Genomic DNA, 19,500 nt, shown 5'->3' with positions numbered 1-19,500 from the left:
TCGGCTGGCAAGTGGTTTTTGCCACAATGCATGCATTGGATGTGTAGGCGCATTGGTCGTCTCATCATCTCCTGCAATTTGGCTATGTCCATCCTAATCTATGCTAGCTCTTGTCCCGAATCAATGTCCTTCCCTTTGTCCTGCGCGCTTAGGCATGCTCTCTCACTCAGTGTTGAGACCCTCTCGAAACTCCTGGCACTAGACTCTTCTTGATTTGAGCCTCTGGGCTTCTTTCCTTGAGCTAGTGATCCACTTTAATAGCTTCTTCAAAGACCCTTGCCAGTGCATCTCGCTGCAAGCTCGAGTTGCCAACCAAGGCTTTGTAGAGTTCTTCACTTCGTATTCCGTTGATGAATACCGTGGATACTGCTCTTTCAGTTGGTCTCTCGCCCATAGGGATTCTCTTGAAGAGGCTCCTCACATGGGTAACATGATCTCAAATATCCTCTTTCTCTCTCTACTTGACGTTCATGAGTCACACTAGCAGGTTATCAGAGTGCCCAGATTCAAAAAATCTCTTAATGAAGAGATTTTTCAAGCCATTGAAATTGGCACACTCTGCAACATCCAAACTTGTGTACCAATTCCACCCTTGTCGCCTAAGCACAATTCGAAAGCTTGGGAACGTTGAGTAGGATATGTGAGACCGTTGGCCTCATAGACCTGCTCAAACTGCTCCACAAAGTTGTAAGGGTCGTCGTTTGCTTGGTATTTGTCCAGTTGCTTTGCCACCACAAGAATTTTCAATTGGCTCTTAAAGTCTTGGTTGACTCCTAACCCTGCTAATAGCGATGTTGATAATGTTGCAGCGCTTTGCTCCTTTGCTGTGATATCTAGTAGCCACTTCATTAGAAGCTCGCTTAGTGTGAGGTCTCCTCCTAGGGCTCTCTCACTCTCTAACCAATTTCTACCTGCTAGGGCTAGCACTCTCTGGATCTCTTACATTTCCATGCTTTGGCATAAGCTCTTAGTTTGCTTAACATGGTTGTATGCGGCTAGGCCTTGCAGAGCCCTATGTGCCATCTTCCTCTCCTCAAGATTAGCCATGATGTCCTCTACAGGTCTATCGTGATGTTCTAGCCAAATTTGAGCATTATATTTATTCACTAACTACTGGATAGCCTCAGGAAAATCTCCTAGGTCAAGTTTTTTGTTGCTCCTACGGCCTAAGCTACCCTCTTCCATGTCCGAGGTTTTGTGCTCTGCAAGTTGTCGATCAGGTTGATGAGGCTAAGTAGATCCTCTTCCACAATAGTGTCTGTCCTTGTTGTGTCATCCGGATTTTTAGCTGTGTTTCTCGCTTGGTCCTAATTTTGGGGATTCGATCGCCCTTCTATGTCTTGGGATCTTCTCTTACTAGTGGGTTTCTTCAAGGTTTTATGTCTGAGTGAGTTCCTTGTTAATTGCAATCTGTCCTCAACTTACCCTCACTCTCTGTGTGTGTGCGGGTGTATTCTTTTCAATGCATTGTGCGCAACCAGGATCTTCGCTCTCTTTAAGTGTCTCTTGGGTGCTGAAAATCAAAGTGAGTGAGAAAACAAAGTGTCTACACAGCTCTAATGCTCTTGTCTATGGGTTGGCTTTATAGGGTTGTGTGTTTAGTTTCTAGATGTCCTCGCCAACTTATAGGGTTCTTCACCGCACTATTCTGCTCAACTCGTTCAGGGTCAAGTTGGGGTCTTACAACCAGACCACAACACCAGACATGTCAAGCTTGTGGAAGCATGCTACTGCACAATTCTAGACTGTTCGGCTACGATTTCTAGGTCTATAACTAGATGTGAGGCATTCGGTGGGTTCTTTCAACAAAAGTCACACTTCTCGTTGGCCAAGGTTTATCAAATTTTTGGATTTTCTTTCTTAGGTTGTGTTTGATTTACCAGAGTCCGATTTTAAAAATTGGATGTCCGATTTACCAGTGTCTGATTCTAGGAATCGGGCAGGGTCAGGTGTCCGATTATCACAATCGGACAAGGTGAGTCCAATCGGACGGTGTGGGTTGGTCTGATTGGGATATGTCCAATTCTCGAAATCAGACAGGGGTGCTTGGTCTGATTTGAATGTGTGTCTGATTGGATAGGTCACTGGATTCGATTCTATGGTTTGATTATCGCGATCGGATGGGGCGAGGGTCCCGATCGGACAAAAGTGGTGTGCTCGATTTCTTCTCATCCATTTCTTGAAATCGAACGGAAGTGGTGTGTCCAATTCTTGAAATCGAAATGGAAATGCCAAACTTGAAAACATTGTGGCTTAGGATTAGGATGAGCTATGCAATTCCATAATCACTTTATCACTCTCTAAGAAGGTTCACTACAATATTGTAATTGAAAATTAGACTGCATATGAGCTTTGGACACATATTAAGAATCTTTATGACAAGCAGAGTCGTGCATCTCAAATGTATTGGCTGAAATAATTCATGGGCTTTTGCATGAAGGAAGAGACTTCTATGTCTGCAAACTTGAATGAGTTTTACTCCATCATCAACCATTTAGCTTCGCAGAAGATTGAGTTAAAGGATACTTTGCATCCTTTATTTGTACTTGGTACTCTACTTGAGTCATGGGACACTTTTCGTACAACTCTCTATGCTAAGGAGGATGAGCTGAAATTATAGCATGTTGAGAGTGCCCTCTTGAAAGACAAAAGAGGTGAATAGAAAGAATATGGATGCTTCCCATACATCATATGCATTGACTATGAGAGGTGACAGGATAGAAATGGCCGTGGTAGAGACTCTAACATGTCTAAGTTTAAGACACGTGGATAGTCTCACAGTAAGTCCTATGGTTATAAGTCTAGTCTTATTTGTCATTATTGTGGGAAAGTGGGTCATATTTGGCCATAGTGCCATAAAATGCACAAAGACAAGTGCAAGGAAACGAGAAAGGGTAAAGTGCTCGACAAGAATGATGATCATAACATTGTGCCTAGCAAGTCTAGTGTCAAGACTAAGGAGATTAATGTAGTCCAACCTGATGTATCTGATGATCTTATCTTGGTAGCTTCTTCTTTGGATGCTTCACTCCTATCGCAATATGATTGGATCTGTTTGTTTGGATCATGACCTAGCATTGGAGATAGTTGGTATTAGTGATGTCTAGCTATGTTTTGGTTTCGACAGCATATTTACTCTTTATGATGTACATCATGTACCGGCTATCACGAAGAGCCTTATCTCTACTAGCACCTTGGATAATGTAGGTTATATTGTCTCTTTTTGGGATTCCTCATAGAAGATTACCCTTGGGAATATTGTTATGGCACATGGTGCTAAGTCTAGTACCCTCTATCTTTTGCTTGTATCTAGGTCAGTTGACTAAAATTTGGCTATGACTATAGTTCCACATGTATCTCTTTATCATCGTTATCTTGGGTACATGTCCTTAAAAGTAATGAAATTGCTTACTAGTTTGCAGTATCTTCCACCTCTAGACTATAAGCATTTGGAGTCTTGTGATCATTGTTTATATGGTAGATAGACACATAATACACATAAAAAGTCTGGCACGAAATGCATGGGTGAGTCTTTGGCTCTTGTTCATTTGGATGTATGTGGTCCCATGCCCTGTCAGTCGCTAGGTGGTGCAAAGTACTTTATCGCATTCATTGATGATTACTCACATACAATAAATAGGGCCTTCAGTAAAGGTAAAGTCATACCCAGGGGTGGACTTCCTAGCATCTACATGTCTTGCATAATTTGAGTTAGTGTACCCCCCCATGACTCTTATATCCAACTATAGCTATTAAGAAGTTGCATTATGACTCAAGCAATGTAATCAACAAGAACAAGGAAGGAAGTTTATCCTTAAATTCAATCCCCTACAAAGAAAAGTGGCTAAAAATAGAATAAAACTCATTTAAGTGGGTAGATATGGAAGTCCCCTCCTTCATACAAAGGTCCATGAGTTTCTTCAACCAATACATCTAAGAGGTAGGGCTCTACTTATCATAAACATTACAAATGTTATCCTATAACTACCAAGCAATCTATCTTTAGAGACAACATTATAGTAGACCTACTTAGAGAGTGACAAAATAATTGTAGATTTACATAACTCATCCATTTTAGCCCAATTCTCTACATCAAAGAGTTTGGGCTTGACATCTCATATCTCAATGGCTTAATTTGCAATTTTTGCAATAGAACTTGCCAAATGTGTGCCTTCCAATAGCTATACTTGGTGCCATCCAACTTCTCAATATTGAAGATAGCATTTCCATACAATCCATCAGCCATAACGCAAGAAATGAAAGCATAATCCAAGTTAAATAAGTTGCTATAGATGATAATAAAACAAGCCAAAGTCAAAGCTAATACAACATCTAAGAGAGGAGAAATAGCAAAGAATAGGGCTATCCACTAGCTGTTAGTAGATGATGGTCAAGTCAAAGCATCTACCCCCATAAAGGATACATAAACTTGCAATTACATCAAGCTAAAAATAATGATAGCAATCAAATCCAAGCCATGTGAGCAACCAATCGCTAAAATCCAATCTATAACTACCAAGTATATCCTATAAAAAGTGGAATATGTACAAACCACTAGCAATCACTGAGAATGCAACCAGTACCAAGAATTGTCAAACTCAATGTGTCAAATAGAGATGCATCCAAGAGACACAACTATCATGCATATAGTTGGTCTCAAGATAACGACAGAGAGTGGCCAGATACACGATTGACTAAGCAAGTGTAATGAAAGATCACTACATGGCCATATGAGGTACATGCATCATTAATAACAAACTGAGAGAGGTAGTTGCCAAGCTCAAAGCTTAGATCAAATCAGCCCACTAAGCAATAACTAAATCCAAATAGCATCTAAGACCATAGACATAAAACAAGGATCCCGCGGTCTCAATGAAATGAGTTGAAGCTCAATTACATAAATCCAAAGCTTTATGTAACATCCAAAGTAGCTCCCATTGGAACAAAATCAAATGCCAAATGAGCAATGCAAGCTCAAAACATCAAGTACATGATATCCGAGTATCTAAGATACATGAAGCATAAGCTGGGAGCATAAAACCTAATAGATTTTTCAAGCTCATAATTGCATAAGCCACCAAGTAACAAAGGCATGTAGCCATAGCCAAGATGAATGTCACCAAGCTCAAATTGGAAGCTCAAAAGCTTTCAATAACATATTCAAGTGCATAGACCAATGCTAAGCATCAATGCATTGATATGAAGTACCAAAATGACATGCAAGAGAAATAGGCATTTATTTTTCCCTAATAAAAGCTTGATATCCATTGTATTACATCAATGAAATCTTTGCTAAAACTAATCCAATGCGAGCTCAAATCCAACCATTAGCATCTCAAGACATTTTCTAAACATCCCAGTAGCAATATGAAGGTGTATGAGCATCAATGGAGCTTAAATAATGAAGTAATGGCTGTCCCTATTTTATGAAAGTATGTTGTCCTATGTTAAAAATGAATAGCTAAAGCATTCAAATTCAAAACCAATACACCAATTTGAGTACCAACATTGGGGAGGAAGGTAAATAATGCCTTTTGAATGCCGAGTACCACAAGAGCTAGAAGAGGGCTACCAATGTCTGTAGAAAAAGTAAGAAAGGCCAAGCCTGAAATAGATGCAATTCATGCTAATTTTCTGGTAGTGTTGTCTGCTACTAATGCTAGGCAAGATGAGGCACAAAGGGAGCTCCAATAGGTCCCAAAGAAGCCATGGAACAAGCCTCGAGTGGAGGGAATAAGCTAAGTAGAAGGTGGAACTCAATGCATACCTTGAGGTGAAGGAGCCATGGCTACCATTGATGAAGAGCCTTTCAAATTTGGCTTGAGGTGAAGGAGCCATGGCTACCATTGATGAAGAGCCTCTCAAATTTGGCTTGAAGAAAACTCAAGGTAAGAGCTTCTCAATCTTAGCTCTAATACCAATTGAAGGGAGGAAGCAAGAGCTACGATGGAGGAAGCAAGAGAGCAAGTGTAAGAGACATAGGATGTGGGTTACTCCAATAGTCACAATGTGTGACTAGTCTTTCCTTATTCAAATATCATTGAAAGAATAAAGAATGAAGTGATAGTGATGGGCACCCACCACCACGTGTAGTATACAGGTGTGTGGATACTATCAGTGTAATGAATACATAGGTGGTTAGGCACGTGTGCCGTTATCCCCAACAATAATGTGGTATTTGCATGGAGTAGCCACATGTAATGGAGGAGAAAGGATCCTCTATGTTATCAAAAGAAGAAATGATCCATCCTATGCCTATACCAAATGCAAAACTTTTTGTAAATAAGGTGATGGAATGTCTCTCAAATGATGAAGTTCCTCAACCACAACAACATGCTTCAAAAATACAAGGGAAGCCACTTCCCAAGTGGGCAAAGAAGCTATTTGTGAGAAGAATCTTACCCCTATGGTTGAGGAGAAGTCATTTTTTAATGAACTTTGAATGTCAAAGAGGATAAAGGAGCAAAGAACGGCTCAAACACATTGTCAATTGGACTTTTTGATTGAGATAATATAAGCAAATAAGCTTATAAGTTTGAATGAAGCTATGGATAATCCAAGGTAAAAATCTACCATGAGTATGCTAGCATCATCAAAAGTCAAGCCGTTGGGACTTAGTTGATTGGCCAAAACATAGGAAAGTAATTGATGCAAAAATTGATTTGGAAGAGCAAGTACAAATCATGTGGGCCTTTGGAAAAGTACAAGGCCTAACTTGTAGCACAAGGCTACTAATAGAAAGAAGGCTTTGATTTTCAAGAAACATTTACATTTACAACTAGGATGCCTACTATTAATATGGTACTAGACTTGGCTGCTCATAAGAACTGGCCAATATTTCAAATGGATGTGAAAGAGATGTGAGATTTGTACTCTTGAATGGACACCTCAAGGAGGAGATATATAGGACTTGGCCATTAGGATTTGAGGTGCCTAGTTAATAAAATAAGATTTGCAAGATTAGAAAGGCATTATATAGATTGAAAGATATCAAGAATCGCATAGTGGGGGGACTTGCTTGAGCTATTGCACCAAACATATACCATACACACAAGAGGAAGCTCACTCAAGAACAACCATACCACTTCACATGCTGCCATAACAGCACCTCTATACTCAATCTCTGTACTAGACAAAGCAACTGTAGGTTGCTTTTTGCTGTTTCATGTAATTGGTGCACTACCAAGGAAAAACATGAATTCGTTGGTAGATATTTTGTCTGACATACTATCAGCCCAATCTGCATCTATGTATCCAAATACCTCTACATCCTTACTTGCCTCATAAAAAAGTCCATAATGTAAAGTAGACTTCACATACCTCAATATGCATCTAACTACATCCAAATGAGGCTTTCTAGGCATCTGTATAAACTAATTGACAAGGCCAATACCATAACTCAAGTTTGGCCTTGTGATAGTCATGTAAATTGAAATCCCTACTATCCTCCTGAATATATAGGGTCTTCTATCTCATCTCAAACATCAACACTTAACTTCACATTTTGCTCCAATGGCACTGAAAGAGGCTAACATGCTGCATTGCCATACTTGGATAACATATCCGAGCCATATTGCCTTTGGGACAACCATATACCATCATCACATATGATTACCTCAATACCAAGAAAGTACCTTAGCTTACCCAAATTCTTCATCTCAAACTTCTTCTTCAAAAAGTCCTTAACTTCAACAATCCCTCTGTCACTATCACCTGTAATAATCAAGTCATCCACATAGATGACTATGATAACCAAGCTTCCATCTCCCTTTCTCACATAAAGTGAGTGGTCAACAGTAGAAACATAAAAGTCAATGTTGATAAGATACTCTTTGATCTTGTCAGACTATGCTCCAGGTGCTTACTTCAGCCCATAGAGCACATTCTTTAACCTGCACACATACGTGGGATGCTCTAGATCCTCATAGCTTGTTGGCTGCTCCATATACACCTCTTCTTGCAATTCATCATGCAAGAATGCATTCTTAATATCCATTTGCTATAAATTCCAACCTTTGGCTCCTACCAAAGCAATCACACATCTAATAGTTGCCATTTTAGCAATTGGTCTGAATGTTTTTTCATAATCTATACCATATGTTTGAGCATAGCCTTTTGCAATCAGCCTAGCCTTATACATGTTAACCGAACCATCTACATTATGCTTGATTTTGTAAATCCACTTATAGCCAATAGCTTTATTGCCCCTAGGCAACGGTACCAAATCCCAAGTCTTATCGGCTTCTAATGCAGCCATCTCCTCATCCATTGTTGCATCCCAATAAGCATGACCAACAACATCCTCAAAACAAGTGGGCTCAACATCCTCAATCACCTTGACCATATAGGCATAATGGTGAGCTATATAAACTTCAAAACCAAATATTTTAATAGGGTATCTAACCTTGCTAGACTTATGTATCACTCAATCACTCAATGGAGCCTTTACATTACCTTATGAATTTTGTACACCTGGTGTCCCAACTAAAGGAATACTAAGCCCATTATCCAAACTCTATGAACCACCTAAATCTCCATCAAATCCCAAAGAACTAGTACATACATCATTACCATCCAACACTTTCTCCTTTTCTTTGCCTTTACTTGCAATACTTGTAGATACACTTGAAGATGTGGGGCCACTCCTTCGTCTCCCAGACCAAGGGCTAAGTGTAGATGTAGTACTAGATGATATTTTCGGTCCACTAAGGCTCCGTGATTCTTGCTTTTCTTTCTGCACATAGCTATCACGATGATGATCATCATCCAATGCATCACCACTAGATGCATACCGACTGCTCATCTCATCAAAAATAACATCCGTGCTCACTCTGAACTCTCCAATGACAAGCTTATAACATTGATACCCTTTTTGCTCTAAAGAGTATCCAATAAAAATACATTGTTCAACCTCCTTTGGATCAAGCTTCTTTTGTAGCTCATCTGGCACATAAACACATGTGATGCAGCCAAACACTTTCAAGTGTGACATATCGGGCTTCTTGCTTGTAAAGCATTCTACGGAGGTCATCTCATGAACTACAATTGTGGGAGTTATGTTCATAATATACACAGTGGTATGAATAGCTTCAGACCAAATATGTTTTGGCATATCCTTTTCAACTGCCATCAATGCTCATGCAACTTCTACAATATGCCTATTTTTTCTTTCTACAACTCCATTTTGTTGTGGGATATACTTGTAAGTAAATTGTCTCTTTATCCCATGAGACCTCAAGAAGCTAGTAAACTCAATAGAGATACTCTCCCCCTCCATCTGATCTCAAGTACTTAACTTTCAAGCATGTTTCCATTTTAACAAAAACCTTGAAAGTTTTAAAGTGCTCAAATACACCAATCTTTTCCTTCATGAAATATACCCACAACTTTCTTGAACAATCATCAATAAACATGACAAAGTATTTGCTACCACCAAGAGGTACGTTTTGTGTAGGCCCCTAAATGTCTATATGCAGAATATCAAGTATATTTCTACTTACATCTCTGTCATGTGAAAAAGTTATCTTACCTACTTACCAAATTGACATGCTTCATACACTTTGTGAAATTCTACAACTCTAAAAGCAAGCAACCTTGTAACTAATCCTTTGGACTATATTAATTTTAGCCTTTACACATTTGCAAATCCAATACATTTATGCCATATTTCAATATTTGTAACTACTCCTTTGTCTTTAGCATACATGACAACATTCATTGCAAGAATTCCACCTCTAAAGTGAGCATGCAGCCAACTCTACTTCCTTTTGTGACCAAACCTGCACTTATCATTAAAGTCTTCTACAAAATAACATTTTGCATTAAATCAAACTTACAACCCTTGCTCTCCAATTTGGCCAACAAATACAAAAATCTGTGATTGATAGAACATGTAATACATTCAATAGACTCTTTGTATGGCCATCATGCAAGAACAAGGGAACCTTTCCAATGTGTAAGATTGGGTGATATGAATCATCACCCATCTACACATAATCTGGATTTTATAAATCTTGCATCTCTCCAAACCATTCAGCATGACTGGTCATATGATTAGATGCACTTGAATCAATATACCATACATCATTATGTGTCCCCTTTCCTATAATAGCATTCATCATATGTTATATAACAAACAAACGCTCATTTTTTGTCTTCATTTTGTTGTAAAGACGCTGCATAGTTTCCTTGCTGCAATTTACCACTTCAAATATCATCCTTCTTATCATAGTAATGGGCTACAATATGAGCAATTTTTCCACAATAATAAAAAATAATACGATAATTATTAAATCTCAATTTTTCCATCTAGCTCTTTCTCTAAAGCTCCCTCTGCCTCTAAAGTTTCCATGGCCTCCTGAAACCTACCTTTCACTAAATTGTTGATTTAACATGTTTCTTTGGTTATCACTAGTACATTCCATGCCATGGCCTCTCAAAGAGGATATGCCACATCATGTTCCTAAACTTGAGTAAAATGCTTTAGACCTATTCACCATTTCTTTCAAATTAGTCACCCTACATATTAATCTCTTCAGTAATCATGAGAGAGACTAACTCATCAAAATCTAAAAATGGCTTCCATACATATATAGAAGTGACAAATGATTTCCAAGCCTTCTCATTATTAAGGACACCTAAAGTAGGTTAAACAAAATCATTATCATTAGGCATTATATCAATTGTTGCCAAAGCATATGCAATACTCCTCACTTTTAAAACATGCTCATTGACAAATATTTTTCATTTCTTCAAAGTATTCAATTCTTGCTTAAGTTGAATCTTTTGTACCTTTGTATTTACCAAAGACATATTCTTAAAACTTGTCCAAGCTCCATATGAAGTTTCTATATTCTTAATATATCCCAACATAGTATTATCAATGACTGCAGATATCCAATACATCACCTTTTTGTTATTTGCATTCTATTCTTTCCACGCATTTAATTCATCCACAGTCATAGGTTTACTCAGCTCTGGCTCCTTTTTTTCATCTAAAATGAACTTATAAAGGCATTTTCCAATAAGAAAGTTTGTCACATTGACTTCCATAATGAGTAGTTATTGGTAATAGTGGGAAGTTTAGGAATGCTGGGATTTAGCTGAAGAGATGGCTTAGGATTTGGATTTGTGTTTGATGGTAAAATAGAGGGTCATATCCAAGATTTATGGAATGAAGATGGAAGGAAGCGGTTTTGATTGAATCTTCGAAAATTAGAATTGAATTATTTTGTATCGAAGTTACCATTGTTTGAATATTGTTGTGGACGCTTCTCTCGTCCTCGAATTTTGTCTTCAACATCATGGGCCAAGGAAATTGCATCTTCGAGAGTCGTTGGCTTGAACATGTTTACTTCCGCATAGAAGTGACCAAGTAACCCAGACATAAACTTGCGCTTATGGGTCGCCTCAGGTACATCTTTGAGCATTCGAAGTTGCAATAAAGCATTCCAAAACGCTCGGTATATTGGAAAATAAGCTCGCCATCTCTTTATTGCAGAAGATCCCACTATTTCATTGCTTTCTCATGGAATTGGGGTGGAAGAAAATTCTACAAAAATTTCTTTTGGAAAGTCTCCCAAGTAGTAGGACAATCAATGCTTTTGCGGACAACAATCCACCATAAGGATGCTCTGTCCACTAAATGATTAGTGACACACTTAATTTTGTCTTTTTCGGCATACTATTCTTCATGGAAATAATCGTCAAATTGACTGATAAAAGCAAGTACAGTCTTTCCATCGCATGACCCATTGAAAGTACAAAATTTAAAATTTATTTTACTTATCTTGGTTTCTTTTCGAATAGATTGTGCTTCAAGTGTCGCATTAATCATACGTCGTATGATATCTTCGGGTTGCAGTCCATCTTGATTTGCAGTAGTTTGTTGAAGACTGGCCAATTGAGCTTGCAAAGTTTGACGTGCTCTTCACTCCTCTTGAAGCTGCATCATAATTAGGTCCAGTTTTTGTTCCATCGTTGGTTTCGGTAAATCACCTTCGGCCATAAAATCTTCCATATTTTGATTGGTCATCCTGCAAAATTTCAAACAACCTCACACACTCGAAATCCTGTTAGCGGGATGAGCGTAGCTCAAGTTTGGGTTTACAAGGCTTGTTTTTTTTTTTAGTGGCCTTTTATGATCTTTCTTCTTCACAGCTATAGAAATTGATGTCGGCCTTCTTCCAACAAGATACTTCGTTCGTGTAGACTACATATAGCAATCTGTTTACTGAATTTCGGCTCTGTCAAAGCACAGGTGCGAATGAGGGCTTGCAGAGAAGTTAAAAGCTAGCTCAGGAGTTGTTGTGTGTACTTTGGAAATTTAGTCTTTAAAGCTTATAAAGCTTTAAGCTTTAGCTCTTGAAGCCTTTAAAAAAAATGTCTTTAGTCTAAATTGAATCGACCAAGATGGCGGCATGTCCTAAACGACGTCGACGGTCGTGAGTGCATGCTATCGCCGCAGACGTTTAAAAGTGATAGATTAAGACTTCTTTTATAATGCTAATCAAGCTTTGTAATGAAACTAATTGATAATAGCTTATCTGTATCTCTGAGAAAAAATGTCTTCTTAAGAGAGCTTACCGGGTGGTCCTTCGCCTGTAGAGGCTGGTCCTTCATGATCCGACTGCGTAGCAGAGGGTTCTTCACTGGCAGGAACACGATGGTACTGACGGATTATCGCGAGACTGACTGTAGAGCTCGATCGTTCTAGGAGCTTTGCCTTCGCGTGAGATGGTAAGCGATTGGAAGCCCTCGATCTCAGCTTCGCTCTGATACCACTGATGCACAAATCGGATGTCGTATGCGTACGTAGCGAGTGCCTGAAGGTCGCCAAGAACAAAGAACTCTACTTTTTGCTCAAAAACCAAGAGAGAAAACTTGCATGACATGAAGCAAGAAGACCAATTGGGTACAATCTCCTCCCATGCCTTGTGTGAGCACTCCACAAAGCATGTATTTAATATATTATTCATCTCCAAGCTAAAAATAGTCCAAATTTACAATTAGCACGCTTTAGCTTTTGTGTTTGCTTTTGTCCAAATAAAGAATAAAGCGGTTGGGCGTCCCAAGAGTCGGGTTATGCCCAAATACAATGTTCAATAATGAATATTTAAATCGTGCGCCCATGCACATATAAAATAATAAATATATGTTAAGTGCTTTAATAAATAAGCGCGTCAAAATAAATATTAGCGCCACGCCTAAGATGCGTGCATATAAAAAATGATAATTTCTTCACGCTATCACCTAGTGCTTCCCATTGCCACCGCCACCTGCTCTACGCATCAACTGAAGCATTCACAATTGTTAGAAAATAATAAAATTAAATTGACAAAAGTGAATACCTAGCAATCTTTAGCTACAAAATAAATAAATAGGTTGGAGCTTTGTCCTAACCTTAATTTAATACAAGTGTGTACTCTAAACTCATAAACGTCCATTAATTTAAATATGTATTTTGCAGAATCACCTGCTATGGAATCACCCACTTGCACATTAAATTAATGAGACGTCCGAAAAGAACATGCGTCCGCATCGACTTTTCGCACAAGGAATCCACCTTATGTACGAGCCTCGGCAAATAAATATAATTTTACGGAATCCACCACAAAACCTCACGGAATTCACCATGAAGTGGGTGATTCTATAGCAAGTGATTCCGCAAAATACATATCTAAATTAATGGACATTTATGAGTTTAGAGTGCGTACTCATATTAAATTAAGGTTAAGATAGAGTTTCAACATATTTATTTATTTTGTAGCTAAATACTACTAGGTATTCACTTTTCTCAGTTTAATTTTATTATTTTCTAACAATTATGAATGCTTCAGTTGATGTGTAGAGCAGGTGGCGGTGGCACTGGGAAGTACTCGGCAATAGCATGAAGAAATTATCATTTTTTATAGGCGTGTGTCTTAGGCGTGGCGCCAATATTTATTTTGATGCGCTTATTTATTAAAGCACTTAACATATATTTATTATTTTGTATGCACATGGGCGCACGATTTAAATATTCATTATTGGTCTTTGTATTTGGGCACATCCTGACTCTTGGGACACCCAACCACTTTATTCTTTATTTGGACAAAAGCAAACACAAAAGCTAAAGCATGCTAATTGTAAATTTGGGCTATTTTTTAGCTTGGAGATGAATAATATATTAAATACATGCTTTGTGGAGCACTCACACAAGGCATGGGGGGAGATTGTACCCAATTGGTCTTCTTGCTTCATGTCGTGCAAGTTTTCTCTCTTGGTTTTTGAGCAAAAAGTAGAGTTCTTTGTTCTTGGGGACCTTCAGGCACTCGCTATGTACGCATACAACATTCGATTTGCGCACCAGTAGTTGTTGTTGTCCAGCTTCTCAATGATGGGGTTTTCACTGTTCTGTGTCATTATTGCAATAATGATACAAAATAACAGACACATCTTATGTAACCTTTCACAACAAGTGCACAATAATATAATAAGTAACCTTTTTTATTGTGATTGCTCAACAATACATGTAATCTACAACTTGTTTTGTAGAGGATCATAATGACCACCAACATGCTAAATATAGACTTACAAAACCATCTAGCTAGGTAATCCATTATTGATGTCTGCACGTGTTGAGCTTTCCATCTCAACAAAAGAGACTTGGAGGGCATGATATCAAAGGATAGATAGATTTTTCAAAAGTATTAAGTTTACTATACATACTATTGATGCTAACTTGTGTGTGTGTAGGCAAGATGGCAACTACTCAATCATCATAGGAGACCATAAGTAGATGCTAAGTTTTGAATTTGAAATGATAGACTTGGGGCTTATGTATTTCTGCTTGGGCATTAAGGTCTATTAAGAATGTGAGAAAATCTTTATTTCTCAAAGAAGCTATGGTTTAGGATGATTGAGTGTAAGGCAATGGTTTCAACACTGGAAGTAAATGCAAAACTCCCAGTAGGGGATGCATCACTACCTATGGGCATCAACTAATATGGAAAGCTTATGGAAAGTGTTTGCTTTCTATGCAATACTAGGCTAGGTCTTAGTTATGTAGTTGAAGTCCTAACTAGGTTCTCAAAGTAGCCTTGAGAGAAACACTAAAGAGCAAGGATATAAGTGGTGCAAAAGTACTTGAAGGGTATAATAGACTAGGGCATCACCTACAAGCTGGGTAAGATCTTAATTGGACACTATGATTTAGATTGGATAGGAGATAGCGATTCTAGAAAATCAATATAACTAGTAAAGGGAGTGAGCCCGAAGTGGAAACACGCAAGTGGAAGCAAGTACTATGATGGAAGGAGAGAGAGAGAGAGAGAGAGAGAGAGAGAGAGAGAGAGAGAGAGAGAGAGATGTGGGAACTCCAATAGTCATCGGTCTTCCCTTTATTCAAATGTCACGAGAGAGACAAGATGTGGAAACTCCAACAGTCATTAGTCTTCCTTTTATTCAAATGTCACTCAAAGAATAAATAATGAAGTGATAGTTATGGGTGCTTGCCACTTGCAGTGTATAGATATGCAACACTGTTAGTATAGTAATACACAAGTGGCTAGGCATAGGCAGCTTTACCTCTAATAACCTCCCACTTAAAGGAAAATGTATTACTAGTGAGGAGAGAACAAGAAAAAAAAGTGACAAAGTACAAATGTACGTTAAGTATAATAGGTGAGGAAAGACGTCATCTCATCCAATGCCTATCAACTTCCTAAGGAAGGAAAAACGCTTCAGTGAGAGACTTTTCGTGAGTATATCCATAGGATTTTAGTTAGTTGTGATCTTGACAACGTCAGCAGACCTTCCTTAATGACCTCTCTGATGAAGTGGTAATGCACATCAATGTGTTTTATCTTCGCATGAAAAACCTGATTCTTGGCTAACTGGATAGCACTCATAGAATCCGAAAGTAGTGTAGGGACCACATCAATAATACCAAGGTCTGGCCTAACCAGAGAGCCCTCCTTGCAAGCCTCAGTGGTAGGGCTATAACATACTCAACCTTGGTAATATAAAGGACCATGCATTTTTGCGCCTTGGACATCCAAGAAATAGCACCTCCAGTAAAGGTGAAGGCATAGCTAGAGGTGGACTTTCTAGTATCTGCGTGTCTTGCATAATCAAAACCAGTGTACCCCACAGCTCTTGTATCTAAGCTGCCATAACATGTGCACATAGTTGTTGTGCCCTTCAATTACCTCATGATATCCTTGATGGCATCGCAATGTTGTCTACTAGGTGTAGCCATATAGCATGCCACAAATCCCACTGCAAATGCTATGCCAGGATAAGTGGCTATTGTGGCATATATCAGATTACCCACAACGGATGCATAAGGGATCTTGGCCATCTTGGCCTTCTACTCATCAGATTACAGACAATCAGCTTGACTAACCTTCACATGAGAAGGTAGAGGACAACCAATAGGCTTACCATCTTGCATATAAGACCACTCAAGGACTTATTGGATATACTCCTTCTGACAGATAGAGGAGCCCCTTAAAGTGATCGCTATGATGTGTATCCAAATAATATACAAGGCTTGTCCCATGTTCTTCATCTCAAAGCTCTTTTTGAGCTAAGTTTTCAAGGTATCTAGGTCATCATGAGTACTCCCACCAATAAGCATACCATCCACATAGAGTATCAAAATCATAAGACTGTCATTAGGAGCCCTCTTCATGTATAAACATGGATTCATAGCACTATGGTATATCGCTATCAATGCATAAAAGCATCAAACTTGTGGTATGATTCCCTAGGTGCTTGCTTAAGGCCACAAATGATCTTTCTCAACTTGCACACTAGGTGTCCCCTGCCTTTTCCTTCAAAGCCCTTAGGCTACTGCATGTAGATCTCATCATGCAAGTCCCCATGTAAAAATGTCATCTTTATATCCATCTAATAAAGGTCTAGAGCAACCAATGCTAGTACCAAGTGGAGGGTCATCCATTTGACCATAGCAAAAAAGACTTCAATGAAGTCAACACCATATTTCTACTTGAAATCCTTAGCTACCAATCTGGCCTTATAAGTAGGCTTGGGACGTCTAGGGATGCTTTTCAGCTTGTATATCCACTTGCATGGTAGTGCCTTCTTGCCACTAGATAAAAAAACCAAATTCCATGTACGGTTAGTTTGTAAGGAGTCAAACTCTAATTGCAAGACTATCATTTTTGTGCATGGCCTCATCATAAGAGAGAGGCTCGCTTGCATCTGTCACCATAACGTAATCCATGGAGGGTACAAAGCGCTCAAGCTGATATCTAGCTCTAGTAGAGTGTCTTAAAGCAAGTTGATCTTATAGAATAGAGGCTACTGGAGCATCAATTGCTACAAGCTGTCTAGCTAGCTATAGGAGAGCAGGAGGCTCTTGATGGAAGATCACCTTGCATATCTCAATCACCTACTTATGCTACTTATGCATCTTTTCCTCATGGAAAATGACATCATGGCTACGAATAACCTTACGAGCTTGTAGATCCCATAAGCGATAGCCCATCTCACCTACATCCCCATAACCAAAAAAGATGCATTTCATGGACTTAGGATCCAACTTATTGCGCTTGTCTTTGGGAACATGGCAGAATGTCTCACAACCAAAGATGTGCAAATGAGCATATGATGGAGGTTTCCCAGTTTCAAACCTCCTTTACAACTTGGCAAATCAATAATAGTGTAAGGGGACCAATTAATCAAGTGTATGATAATAGTAGTTGCCTCAACCTAAAAGTATTGTGGTAAGTATGCATAACTAAGTATACTGTAGACTCTCTCATGAATCATTGTGTTCATGAAGCGCATGGGTGAGCCTTTGGCTCTTGCTCATTCAAGTGTATATGGTCCCATGCCCTATCAGTCGCTAGGTGGTGAGAAGTACTTTGTCACCTTCATTGATGACTACCCATGTAAGGTTTGGGCTTATCCTATTAAGAAAAAATTGGATATCTTGTCTACCTTTCAACATTGACTTGCTCTTATTAAGAATCAGTTTGGGTATAGGCTGAAATGCCTAAGGTCAGATAATGGGGATGAATATGTCTCAAAATATTTTGAGTAGTTTTGTGATGAGCGGGATATTAAGTGTCAATTAACTGCCCTTTACACCCCTTCCCAGAATGGTATTGCCGAATGCATAAATAGGATGATTCAAGAGAGAGTCTACAGTATGCTTAGCTAGACAGGCTTATTAGAGCACTTTTGGGTTGAGGTAGTTACTACTTACTATCCACTTGATTAACATGTTCTCTTGCATTGCTATTGATTGCTAAGCTGTAGAGGAGGTATGGATTTGGAAACCTTTATTATATGCTCATTTGTGCTTCTTTGGTTGTGAGGCATTCTATCATGTTCCCAAGAACAAGTGTAATAGGCTAGATCCTAAGTCCATGAAATGCATCTTTCTTGGTTATGGGAATGTAGGTAAGATGGGCTATTGCCTATGGGATCCAAAATCTCGTAGGGTTATCCATAGCCATGATACAATTTTCCATGTTAAACAGATGCATAAGTGGCATGAGTAGGTAGTTGAGATATACAATGTGATCTTTCGAGAGGAGCCTTTTGCTCCCATACAATGAGGTAGATTGCTTGCATCAATTGATGTTCTAGTGACCCAAGATCCGCATGTTATGCATGATCAGCATGCTTTGAGATGCTCTACTATAGTTAGATGTTAGCTTGAGCGCTTTATGCCCTCCATGGATTATGTTATGATGACAGATGCAAGTGAGCCTCTCTCTTATGATGGGACTATGCACAAAGATGACAGTGACTCTTGGCAGAAGGCTATGGGAGAAGACTATGCCATCAAAGTTTGACTCTTTGCAAAAAAACCATACATGGGATTTGGTTCTTTTACCTAGTTGGTAAGAAGGCATTGCCATGTAAGTGGATATACAAGTTGAAAAGTATCCTTGCCCAGCTTGCTTATAAGGCCAGATTGGTAGCTAAGGGTTTCAAACAAGAACATGGTGTTGACTTCGATAATGTCTTTTCTCGTGTGGTCAAGATGAAGTATTTTCTTGTGTGGTCAAGATGATAACCCTAGACTTAGTATTAGCATTGGTTACTTAGCTAGATTTGGATCTTTATCAGAATGGATGTAATATACGACTTTTCTCCATGGGGACTTGCATGATAAGATTTATATATAGCAGCTAAGGTCTCTGAGAAAAAAGGCAAGGAACACCTAGTGTGCAAGTTGAGAAAGAGTCTTTATGGCCTTAAGCAAGCACCTAGAGAATGGTACTACAAGTATGAGACTTTTATGCATTCATAGGGCTATAGTTATACACAAAGAAGGCTCGTGATAGTAGCCTTATGATATTGGTTTTCTATGTGGATGATATGCTTACTGCTAGTAATGAGCTAGATGCCTTGAAAACTTAGCTCAAGAAGAGCTTTGAGATGAAGGGCATGGGATATGCCTCACATATGCATATCATGTGCCATCACTCTAAGGGGCTCCTTTATCTGTTATCAACAAAAGAAGTATATCTAGAAAGT

The sequence above is a fragment of the Lygodium microphyllum genome, chromosome 21, assembly GCF_053477565.2.
Source record: "Lygodium microphyllum isolate KBCC chromosome 21, Lygodium_microphyllum_v1.1.10, whole genome shotgun sequence".
Taxonomy (NCBI): Eukaryota; Viridiplantae; Streptophyta; class Polypodiopsida; order Schizaeales; family Lygodiaceae; genus Lygodium; species Lygodium microphyllum.
Note: the sequence above shows the minus strand (reverse complement) of the source record.